Source organism: Leopardus geoffroyi, chromosome A3, assembly GCF_018350155.1.
Source record: "Leopardus geoffroyi isolate Oge1 chromosome A3, O.geoffroyi_Oge1_pat1.0, whole genome shotgun sequence".
Classification (NCBI taxonomy): domain Eukaryota; kingdom Metazoa; phylum Chordata; class Mammalia; order Carnivora; family Felidae; genus Leopardus; species Leopardus geoffroyi.
The window spans coordinates 87,916,167-87,928,958 of NC_059336.1; the positions used below are offsets into that span (position 1 = coordinate 87,916,167).

The 12,792-nt window shown below is 42.0% G+C and overlaps 1 protein-coding gene across 2 annotated transcripts in view; it reads right to left on the reverse strand.

Moving 5' to 3' along the window:
* Window positions 1-5,262, reverse strand: part of PAIP2B (poly(A) binding protein interacting protein 2B) — a 34,109-nt gene extending 28,847 nt beyond the window's left edge. The window contains exon 1 of one of the 2 annotated variants that reach the window (XM_045446407.1): window positions 5,070-5,262. The gene's annotated coding sequence lies outside the window, so the exon portion shown is untranslated. Of the gene's footprint in view, window positions 1-5,029 lie in introns of both variants that reach the window. The other variant, XM_045446408.1, reaches the window with a different exon arrangement.
* Window positions 5,263-12,792: the final 7,530 nt, after the last annotated feature.

Genomic DNA, 12,792 nt, shown 5'->3' on the forward strand with positions numbered 1-12,792 from the left:
GCAACAGATAATACATGAAACCACCCTACTTCTTGGGCTACAAGCAACTGGACTAGCACTCAGAGCCCTAACTAAGGACAATCTACAGGTTGAACCTGAGAGAGAGATCACCTAGGACATGGCTTGGCTCAAAATTCTGCCCAGGGGTGCCTGGGTGGCTCAGTCGGTTAAGCGTCCGACTTTGGCTGAGGTCATGATCTCACGGTTTGTGAGTTCGAGCCCTGAGTCAGGCTCTGTGCTGACAGATCAGAGCCTGGAGCCTGCTTCAGATTCTGTGTCTCCCTCTTTCTCTGCCCCTCCTATGCTCATGCTCTATCTCTCTCTGTCTCAAAAATAAATAAACATTAAAAAAATTAAAAAAAAATTCTACCCAACAGGGGTCCTCTATTTTAGGTGACAAACCAATACAATCAGTTTCTCTCTTGGAAAATACAAATGTTGGGTGAGCAAAGTAAAAGAAGGAAGGTCTCCAGAGCTCAAATCCTATTCTAAATACTGCTCAGTTATTATTTTTTAAAGCTTTGAAAGCAGTAGGGCCAAGGGACAATATGGCTGCTGAGATGACTTCCCATTTAAATTTATAGTAAACCCTCATCATCAAAGGTAACATGTGGGGGCACCTGGGTGGCTCAGCTGGTTAAGCGTTCAACTCTTGACCAGCTCAGGTAAAGATCTCACGGTTCATGAGTTCAAGCCCCACATCAGGCCTTCCACTGACAACGCGGAGCCTGCTTAGGATTCTATGTATATGCTTCTTCCTTTTAACTGACAAGGGCCTAACACATCATATCACCACTTCTGAAATTAGGAAACAGGCTTAAGAGTTCTACAACTTGACCAAAGTCACTCAGTTGGTAGTTGGCAGAGCCAGAAATCAAAGACCAAATCAGCCTGAACCTTCTAGAAAATCCTGCCAGTTACATGGGTAAATGGCCTCAAAATCAACTAATGACAAGTACAAGTTGACACAGGTTAATGGAGGGAGACTTAAGGCTTTTTTTTTTTTTTTAATGTTTATTTATTTTTGAGAGAGAGACAGAGACAGAGACAGACTGCGAGTGGCAGAGAGGCAGAAAGAGAGGTAGACACAGAATCTGAAGCAGGCTCCAGGCTCTGAGCTGTCAGCACAGAGCCCAATGCAGGGCTCAAACTCACGAACTGTGAGATTGTGACCTGAGCTGAAATTGGATGCTTAACTGACTGAGCCACCCAGGTGCCCCTACAGAGAGAGACTTAAAAGGAAGAGTTTATGCACAGAGTAGAACAGAAATGTTCTGTAAGTCAATATGCTGGGGGATGTGAGGTGGTCAAGTTAATTTGTCATTCCAACCTGGACCTCTTCCCTGAGCTGTTAGGTGTCTATCTCTTTTACTCAAATATAATATCAGTAAGGGCAAGAGCTTAATCTCTTTGTTCACCAAAGTATAAAAAAAAGCCTAGCTTATAGTAAGTGCTTAATAAATATTTGTTGAATAAATGAATAAGTGAACAAATTATCAGAGAAAAGGAACATTCTACAGTGGACTGCAGGAAGGGTTACCAAGAAACAGACTCCATGGGAATGCAAGCTGGTACAGCCACTCTGGAAAACAGTATGGAGGTTCCTCAAAAAACTAAAAACAGAACTACCCTACGACCCAGCAATTGCACTACTAGGTATTTATCCACGGGATACAGGTGTGCTGTTTCGAAGAGACACATGCACCGCCACGTTTATAGCAGCACTATCAACAATAGCCAAAGTATGGAAAGAGCCCAAATGTCCATCGATGGATGAATGGATAAAGAAGATGTGGTATATATATACAATGGAGTATTACACGGCAATCAAAAAGAAGGAAATCTTGCCATTTGCAACTATGTGGATGGAACTGGAGGGTATTATGCTAAGTGAAATTAGAGAAAGACAAAAATCATATGACTTCACTCATATGAGGACTTTAAGAGAGAAAACAGAGGAACATAAGGGAAGGGAAACAAAAATAATAGAAAAACAGGGAGGGGGGCAAAACAGAAGAGACTCATAAATACGGAGAACAAATTGAGGGTTACTGGAGGGGTTGTGGGGGGTGATGGGCTAAATGGGTAAGGGGCATTAAGGAATCTACTCCTGAAATCATTGTTGCACTATATGCTAACTAATTTGGATGTAAATTTTAAAAAATAAAAAATTAAATTAAAAAAAAAAAAAAAGAAACAGACTCCAGAGGTCATTTACAAGTGGAGTTGATCCTCATTTTTTATGGATCCTGTATTTTTGAATTATCCCACTTGCTAAAATTTCTTTGTAACCACGAAATCAATACTCACAGTGCTTTCCTGGCCATCCACAGACATGCACAAAGTGCAAAAGTTTTGAGTCAGCCCTCAAACACACTCCCAGCTAAGGTGGAACTAGGGAGTGCTCTGCATTTGTATTTCCATGTGTTGCAGAGATGACTAAAGGACACAGATGGTAGGGGGCAGTGCAGTGTACTGCAAGAGGTTCTGGCTCTGAGTCCAACCAGACAGGGTTTGAATTCTAACTCTGGCACCTGTTAGAGGGTGGCCTCAGGCAAGTCACTTAATACTTCTGAACCTCATTTCCTCTCTTGTAAAATACAGAAAATATAATTTAACTGTATTTAGGATCTAAGATTATAATCCATGTAAGGTGTATATATGTACATATTTTCCCTAGGAGCAGTGGTTCAGTATTTGCCAATTTAGCGTTCTAGGTGGCTTTATACACCAAAATTACTGCAAATAGTGAAAATCAAAGGTATTTATTTAAAATAAAATAACCGAAAGATACAGCAAACAATTATTTGGATGGAGCGCAGGCCAGTGTCAGGCTTCAAGAGATTTTGCAATAGAACCTCACTAGGCATATGAGGTGTGGAAGAGGCTTTCAAGGAGCAAGAACAGCACCTACAGACAGAGACCCAAGTGTGTAAGATAAACAGGTTGGTTTAGGAAAGGCACATCAGAAAGTCTAGAGCAGGCGATGAGGCCAGAACACCGGATCACAGTGCTCCTCTGTGTTCTACATATACCCTGCACTGCAGAACCTCTCCCTCTGCATTTAATTCTTGGTTTACAGGTGTCTCTTCCATTAAACTGTGAGCTCTTTAAAGACAAAATCTCTAGGAAGAAAGCACAGTTATAAGCCTTTAAAGTTGCAAACGAGTATTTACTAAGCACAAATACACCTGAAAAAACTGCAAAATATAACTTTGGTTTTCAGTCGCAGCCTATACCAATGCATAATAGCAACCAACCCATCGATCTGCAGTTTTTTCAAGACTTTTCTTTGATGAATGCCGCTAATAATTCTGTAATTAATGCTTTTTATTGTTCTCAATACCTGGGCATTTGTTAGAAAAGCTTTAAAATCTTCCCCTTTTCATGTGATTTATTAACAGGGCTCAAACATATGGTCTATTAGACAACACAATGCTGCCTCCTCAGAGTGAAGATTCCCTTTAAATCACTCTATGACTTATTTCTCTGTATACAAGGTACAGTCTTACCACAGTAAAATACAAGGATATATACATATATATATATATATATATATATATATATATATATAGTTTTCCTTATTTGTAATATATATATGTTACAAATAAGGAAAACAATAAGACTTTTTCAAAAACTTGCAAAAAACAATGTACATATTAAACTAACTGCTTACATTTCACCTCTGTGAACTAAGAAAAACAATTCCAATTTATGTGAAGACTCTCTCTCATACACACATAGCCTAAGGGGCCCATCACGCTTATTCCAATACTTCAATCTCCTCAAAACAAAACTCTTACTGTCCAATATGTAAATTCATATTTTCAAAACTCTAAAGTGACAAGTTACTTTTTCCCCATAAATTTCTTGGCATAATTTTATTTAGGCACAACGCAGTTTGCACTATTATCTTGAAACATATGGCTAGAACCAATATCATTAAAACACAAACTGATATACTATGAATGTAAATACAAATCCTCTGTGACTGGGGAATAGAGAATATTGTTTTTAAACAGATTCAATGCCATATTATCCATAGTCTGGTTGTGATCAATCCCATTGAGCCACACAGCTAAAACATGTTGTATATTTTATGATAAATGAGGATGGACAGGCCCTTACACTGCAAACTCTCTGCCACTCCAGTTAAGCCAAAGTATAATGCAAACTGCCTACTTAAAATAATAATAAGACATTTTTAATTTCTTGTGGCCAGTAAACCCTTCTCGCCTGCATTTCCAGAAGCTATCATCAGGACTGTCCTGGGACAAAGATTCCAGAGAGGATATTATGATCGAATGCCATTTTAAGGAAGGCAAGAACAGTTTACCGTTAACAAAACTGATTAAAATTCCCAATCTTGCAAAGCTCCCTGTACTATGTATCCTGCGTCTCTTGCATTCACCTTCCAGCTGCTTGGAAGGAGCAAGTGGAAAATGTTAGTTTCCATGAGAGATGTAGATGAAATTCAGGTGGTGGAAGGGGTAAAGGCTCACTCGCAGAACGGAAGGCAAGAGACAAGTGGCCAAGGTTCCTAACTCAAATAAGGTATTAAGAACGAAAGCTGGGGTAAAGCGAGAGGTGGAGGGAGTGGAAGAAACACAGATAACGCACCCAGGCTCGCGAATGGGGGAGGGGTGAAAATGTGCAACTCCTCCCCGTACCCGCCTGGGGAGGGGACCGGGGGATGCAGCACCGGTCACTTTCCCTCGCGGTGTTGCGCTGGGGTAGTGAGGGGACTCGCTTCAGTCCGAAGGAGGCTGAGGAGGCTCAGGGAAGTTGAGGGGCGGGGGAGGAATAGCGTGCCTGTGCGGGGAGAAAGGGACTAAGGACCCTCTAACGACCGCAAGGGGCAGAGGGTAACCCCCGCGGACGCCCCTTCCTTGCGTATGGCCGCGACGTGGGACCGGCCGTCTTACCCTCCCCACAGGAGCTCGGACGGGCGCGTGTCGCCCCTCGCAGCCCGGACGGCTGCGGAAAGGGAGGCGCAGGGCGCCCCCAGAGCCAGGAGAACGGCGCTTACCGCGGGTCCCCTCCCCGGCAGCCCGGGTGCCCGAGCCCACCTGGGCTGACCAGAAGCCCTTCCTCCAGACCGTACTCCGTCACTCCTCCGAGAGCCTCAGCCGTCGCCGCAGAGGTCGCCGTCGCCAAAACAGTCTTGGCCTCCAGTACCAAAGCGTGAGCGAGCCACAGCACGGGAAAAGCGCCGCTGCCACTCGCCAGGTTATCTCTTACAGCACACTGGCTATTTACTCCGCCCCAGAACCCAAGCCATTGGTTGCTGGGCACCGCCCCATTCGCCTATTGGACTGAAGATGATGCCGCTCATTCACCTAGAAGGGCATGTGTGGTGCTTATTGGTCTAAATGTGAAGCAGTTCCCGCCCACTCTCTCAGAAGTTCCAGCTTCCGATTGGTATGAACATCTGTCTTTTTGCTCCCTTCGTTCTTTCTCTCAGGGTGGAGCGCCTCCTTTCGGGAGACACCGGTTCTGATTGGCTGAAAGGATGCTACGTTGGTCCTGGATAGGCATTGGGCCAAGGGTGCGTCCGGCCCCCACGTGGGGGAGGAGCCCAAGGCTCAGCACAGCTGGGTTTGTTTACACAGGCGCTTGTTCGCCCTTCCTTCTATTGGCTGAACCAGCGGCCCCTCCCACCGAGTTGAGCCATTCAATCTAGCAAGGAGGGGCAAGGGGCGGGCCTCAGTGGGATTTCCCCAACTGTTCATTACCAAGGGAGGAGCTTTGAGCTAGGCTGGGTTAGAAGCTGGCGCCGCGCTTCGCCGTCGGGAAGTTGCGGAGTTGGACTCTTTGAAAGGGCTGGAAGGGAGCAAAGAGACTCTCACATTTCTAGAAACAAACCTAACTTCTGGAGTGCTTTAAAAAAAATAAAACCGTTTTTCCCACTTAAATTAGGGCGTCCCATTTTTGCTTGCTAAGGACATTGAATTTTATCCTTCGGGAAGCGGGGATTTCTTTATACATCTTTGTCACTTCCCACCTCTCATGCTAACTATATACGTAACACAAAGTAGAGGCTTAGTAAGTGATTACACAATGAGTGATAAATGATAAAAATGAAAAGGAAACTTAAGATTAAACAGCATAATAGTTAAATGTGTTAAACATACATTTAATATAAATAATGTAATAAAGTTAATAAATAAATAAATAAATAAATAAATTCAACAAATATTATTGAGCATATGCTATAATGTTCCAGGCTCTGATCTAGGCTGTGGTATATGATATGAATAGGACAATGAAAATGCACCATGGTGCTTATTCTCTAGTGGAGGAGATTGACAATAAACAAGTAACCAATAAATAATAGAATGCCATGTTGTGATTAAGTGCTACAAAGAAAAATAAAGCAAAGGTTAAAGAATGGTTGAAGAAATGGCTATTTTAAGTAGAATGGTCAGTTTAAGAGCTGTTTGAGGAAATAGCATTGCACGGGGATGTGAATAATGTGAGGAGTGGGATGGAGGCTGGTAAGCAGGGCCACTACGTTGCACAACACTATCATACTGCTTCATGTATTTCCAACTTGTGTTTGTAGGTATAGATAATTTTAGGATCATCTGCTCTGGTTTAAATTTGATTTGGTTAAATAATGTAAGTGGATCCTACAAGAAATACTTACCTTCTTTAGGAAAAAAATCTGACTCCAAAATAACTTCCCCACCCTCCACTGCTTCTTTTCCTAAGGTGACCCTCAGGTGTTTGGTGAGAGTGGTACCTACATGATCTCAAAGCTTTGAAAAACAGGGTCCTCAAGTCCATATGGTGTTCTTGCATAATCAGAAATACTCTTCAAGGATGAAGATATACTACAGGATAGCAATGGGATCTGAGGAAGTGTTGGTAGACTCCTGTTGTTTCCCTCCCTACCACTGACGCTGCTCATAACTTTATGACTGGGTATCACCAACGATAAAGAGAAAATCTTAAAAGTAGACAGAGAAAAAAGGTACTTTGCATACAGAGGTGGGGAAGATAAGAATTACAGCAGACTTCCTATCAGAAATTATGGAGGTCAAAAGACAATGAAGGAGGGAGGTAGCCAGGTGGATATCTGATAATGGCATGCAGAATAAATAGGCATCCAAAGTGAGAGAGAGTAGACAATAATCAATCATAAAGTTATAGGGGATGGTGTCAGTTGGAGAGAGGAAAACAAAAGGAGTCCACCAGTCCTTCCTGCACATTCCATTTCTGTCATGGTGATAAATCTTCATCCTTGAAGAGTATCTCTTTTACTTTTATCGTGGTAAAAAACACATAACATGAAATTTACCATTTTCACCATTTTTAAGTATACAGTTCATTACAATTCATAAGCACATTCATTGTTGTGCAGACATCACCACTATCCATCTCCAGAATGTTTTTGTCATCCCAAACTGAAATTCTGTACCCAGTAAATAATAACTCCCTATGTCCCCCTCTTCTGTTCTCTGGAAATCACCATTCTACTTTGTGTGTCTGTGAATTTGACTATTATAAGTACCTCACTTAAGCAGAATCATAATAGGTCTGGCTTATTTCATTGGCCATGATGTCTTTAGGTTCATCCATGTTGTAGCATATATCAGAATTTCACTCGCTTTTAAAGCTGACTAGTATTTTGTTGCATATACATTAAATCTTTTGTTTATCTGTTAATCCATCAATGAAATTTGACTTTTGTGAATAATGCTGCTATGAACATTGGTGTACAAGTATCAGTTCTAGTCCCTGCTTTCAATTCTTTTGGGTATATAGCTAGAAGCAAAACTGTTGGATCATATTGTAGTTCTACATTTAATTTTTTGAGGAACTTCCATGTTTTCCACAGCAGCTGTACTATTTTACCAACAGTACACAAGGATTCCAATTTCTCCACATCCTCACCAACACTTGTTATTTTCTTAAGTCATATATATATAGATATATATATATATATATATACACAATTTAGAATAGATATTACATATATATCTATATTACATATGGATATAGATATTTATGTAATATAGATATATATGTAATATCTATTCTAATGAGTGTGAAGTGGTATTTTGTTGTGGTTTTGGTTTGCATTGTCTTAATTACTGGTGATGTTGAGCATCTTTTCAGACTCTTTGAAGAAATGTCTACACAAGTCCTTTGTACATTTTTTAATACTGTAGGCAGTAGCATAATCAAACTAATTCCCCATATTTCAAAGCAGAAACGTGATAGACAAAATAGTCTAAAACTTAAAAAATTCTAAGAATAAACATATAACCAAATTTTTAACATATGAGAATAATATAAAAGAAATAAATACATACACACATACATACAAAATCAGTAAAAATGTTGGAAAATGTTGCTGCAAGGGCCAAGGAGGAGACTGGTGATTTTTATTAAGAGCTTGTTTTTTTTTTTTTTTTTTTTTTTAAGCCAGATAGGGGCACCTGGGTGGCTTAGTCAGTTAAGCATCCAACTTCAGCTCAGGTCATGATCTCGCCATTCCTGAGTTTGAGCCCTGCATCAGGCTCTGTGCTGACAGTTCAGAGCCTGGAGCCTGCTTCAGACTCTGTGTCTCCCTCTCTCTCTCTGCTCTTCCCCTGCTCACACTCTATCTCTCCCTCTCTCAAAAGTAAATAAACATTAAGAAAATTTAGTAAAAAAATAATAAGCCAGATAAAACCAAATGATTTTGTAAAACATGTGCAGGCATATCTTTAAAGACATGTAATTAGAAAACCCTAAGGTGTGAATGTGGGACCCTGTTGATGGAGTTTCTATTTGTAGCATTCTCCCTGCTGGTCTTTACTCTCATGTTCCCCAGCTCCCTGACCTTGTCTCAGGATCTTATTACTTGTCTCTGGCTCCTTGCATGATGACTGGATTGGCTGAGTTCCTCAGTGTTGGCACCCGTCCTTGGACATGGCTTTGGTATTTGTCCTCCAGCTGCAAGTCTGGGACTCTGGGTGTCTAAACCTCTCCTGTCAGAAGGGGGGCCAGATAAGGACTAAAGCCAGATTAGTCAGATTAGGCTTCGGTGGGTTCCAGGCATAGTATGTGGGCAGAGCACCTCTTTCCCATGTTTATGTGGCCTGGAGCCAGAAAGCAGAGACCAGAATCAGAGGCAAAAGCAGAGATCATACACCAGGAAGTTCATCCTAGGGGCCAGGTTGTAGAGCCAATGTGGAATGAGTGAACATGGGTGAAGGAATGGAAGTCTTCCAATAACAAGGAGTGACAGAGAGACTTGAGTGAGCCTTGAGTAAGGGTGACAAGCAAATGGGCCCTAACAAGTGGGTCCTGACTGATGAACACATTGGCTATGAAGGTACAGACAGGGGCTAATATGGAAAATGACAGGTAAGAGCTTGGGTCAGAAACACACGAGTAAGCACTGGGAGGATGTATCGAATCCTCAGGATTCCCAGGCATCTCCTGACTTCAGGGTGGAAGTCACATGTAGTGGCAATGAGCAGGATGTCAATTTTGATTCTGTACTTTGTAGACCATATTCAGGGCTAGTTAAACCTAGTCAAAAAGCATGGTGACAAGGCAAAAGCCTGAGCACATGCTCCTTGAACTTCAGGAAAGAGTGTTTACCTGGCAGTTTTGGCTGTCTGGAGTGTATGAGATTGAAAACTCAAAACACTAAAAGAGGCAGCCTGCCTGGTATGAACAAAAGTTTCCTGCATGTGGCAGCTGCTACAGGCTGTGATGGGATAGGTGCCCCACCCTCTGATGTGGAGTCCCTAAGCAACAGTGCCCAAAAGCTGATTTTAGGCTGGAATTCCCATTCCCTGGGATGGTATTTGACCTTCACTGGGGTCACCTTCCATGAGAAAGGGGCACAGGGTTAAGGTACCAGACCTGATGTCCCTCTGGAATAGAGTTGCCTGTATAACTTTGTTATAAGAGACTATAAGATTCCAGACTGGCTCAGATAAAGTTAGAGTGGAGATAAAGACTACAGCCTCTGTATTATAAAGCAACTTCCATGGACCTAACAAATCACCTTGCCTTCTCAATGAATCAATTGTGGTGCTTTCAGAACATGAAAGGAGTAAATGAGCATTTGTACTATCCAATGCCTCCAGATATGGTGATGAGCTATGTTGAGGCTGTGGTAATCATGGTAGGAGTTCTTTACAAAGGTCAGTGGGGTCTCACTGGGGAACTGATGTTGTGGTTAATGAGAAGAGCTTCAGGCTAGAAGGGGAATGCAGCTTCTTGGCAAGAACTCAGGCTGGGCACATGTTCATCTGAACACTTGTACTAGGGAGAGTGGGGTGATAATAGGGCAGCTCCTCAGCCTCTCTGTAGGTGGTATACATCTGAAATATCTGGCATTGAAGTGGCAGAGGAGCTGAAGCTCCAGGGGGCCCAAGCCATGCTGGTGGGTGGCAGGCACGAGTCCTTCAAGGGATGCTTTGGTTGTCGGCCCTCAGTCTGGAGAAGCCAAGGAACTCAGTGTGGGCAGCTGGGACTAAAAGAAGCTGGCTCTGGGCATTTTGCTCCCAAGAACAGCTAGAATGAAGTGGTCCTCGGGGTCAGTGCCCTTCCTTCCATTTCAACCTGAGGAACATTGCTTCCTTTCTTCTTTCCAACACTTAAAGAAGAGTTGGGTCTAGTTAACTGCAAGTCTTTGTTTTCCTGAGTCAAGTATGCAAGTGGTATGTGATCACCTACTGTCTTTTTCCACGCCTCTCCACATAGTGTGTAACTTTTCCTTTAAAGAAACATTGAAAAAATATTCTTTAAGTTTATTTATTTTGAGAGAGAGAGAGAGAGAGAGAGAGAGAGAGTGCACCATCATGGGAGGGGCAGAGAGAGAGAGAGGGAGAGAGAGAGAGAATCCCAAGCAGGCTGCATGCTGTCAGCACAGGGCCAGGGTGGGGCTCGAACCCATGAACTGTGAGATCACAACCTGAGCTGAAGTCAAGAGTCAGATGCTTAACCGATTGAGCCACCCAGGCACCCCTAAACAAATACTCTTTAAGCATTGATTTAATGGAGCATCAAATCATTAGCTTCCTTGGGCACCTGGGCGTCCTGAACTGGCCCTTCTCCACCTACCCTAAAAAGGAAGACTCTATGAATGTACAGCTGAAATGCAGAAAAACTCTTCTTTTAGTGAGGTCTGGAGAACAACACCAAACCTGTAGTTCAATGAAGCATCAATCTGAAGATGCCAGATGGAGAAACAGGAGCAGAAATGAAGCCGTGGAAGTGTGTTCGGCCACAGCAAAGAGAGGGCAAGATAAATTTCCAGGTCTTTAGAATCCCTAAATGCTAAATGCAAAAATGTCCCATTTCCCTAGATGAGGACCCCAGTAGATGTCCAAGGTATAGCTTGCCCAATGTTGGCACCGGTTTGGTCAAATAGGGTATAACAACTGAAGGAAAGAGATCCAGAGGAGGGTCCAAAAACTATCCAGGAGACAACTGAGGCCAAGACTGCAGAGGCCAGTGGTGTCAGGTTGGAAGGGTAGCAAAAAGCAGGTAAAACTAAAAAGTTGGGAGCCAGCTGAAAGAAAGTGAAAAACAAAGGCAAAAAAGGGGAAAAGGGTCTAGCCAGGGCTTGTAAAAAGGGCTGAGATACCCAAAATTTCTTTGTGTTAGGTTATAACCTAACACATGATAGGAAGGGATATTAGGCAATTAAAAATATAAGTGATACCAACAGTAGTTATTTAATGGTAATGGTGATTTCAGTGATCTTTTAAGTAACAAGCTAAAACAGCTATAAAATATATTTGGAACAGATAGGAAAATATAAATGTGTAAAATATAAATACTGTATTATCACAAGGGAATTATTGTTCATTTTGTTGGTCTAATGGTAGTATTATGGTTAATAAGGAGAATATTCTTAATTTTTTACAGCTACAACATAAAATATGTAAGGATGAACTATCATAACCGACATAAACTTTGAAATGGTTTAGTAATACACACGTATATACACAAAGATAAAGTCAATATGACAAAATGTTACCCAGTTTTGGATCCAAGTAATGAGTATATGGCTGTTTGGTGTACCATTCTTTCTAATTCTTTCTTATTTTCTGTTTGTTTAAATATCTTTCTTTAAAAAAATTTTTTTGAAGTTTATTTATTTTGACGGAGAGAGAGAATGAGGGGGGTAAAGGCAGAGAGAGAGGGGAGAGAGAGAATCCCAAGCAGGCTCCATGCTGTCAACACAGAGTCCAGTGGGAGGCTCCAACCCATGAACCATGAGATCATAACCTGCCGAGATCATAACCTGAGTCGAAATCAAGAGTTGGATGCCTAACCAACTGAGCCACCCAGGCACCCTTTAGCTTTTTTTATTTTTATTATTATTAAGAAAAATATTTAGGGGCTCTGCAGTGACAACATGGAACCTGCTTGGGATTCTCTCTCTCTCTCTCTCTCTCTCTGCCCCTCCCCTGCTCATGCTCCTTTCAAAATAAACTTAAAAAAAATTAAAAAATGAAATCATTAGCTTTTATAAATAGACCAATTAGAAACTAAAATACAGCTATGTAATAAATTATTGATTATACTAATGAGAAATCAAGACTTATGTGGGTGATTCCGATTCTGTGTCTCCCTCTCTCTCTGCCCCTCCCCCGTTCATGCTCTGTCTCTCTCTGTCCCAAAAATAAATAAACGTTGAAAAAAAAAATTAAAAAAAAAAAAAGGGGCGCCTGGGTGGCGCAGTCGGTTAAGCGTCCGACGTCAGCCAGGTCACGATCTCCCGGTCCGGGAGTTCGAGCCCCGCGTCGGGCTCTGGGCTGATGGCTCAGAGCC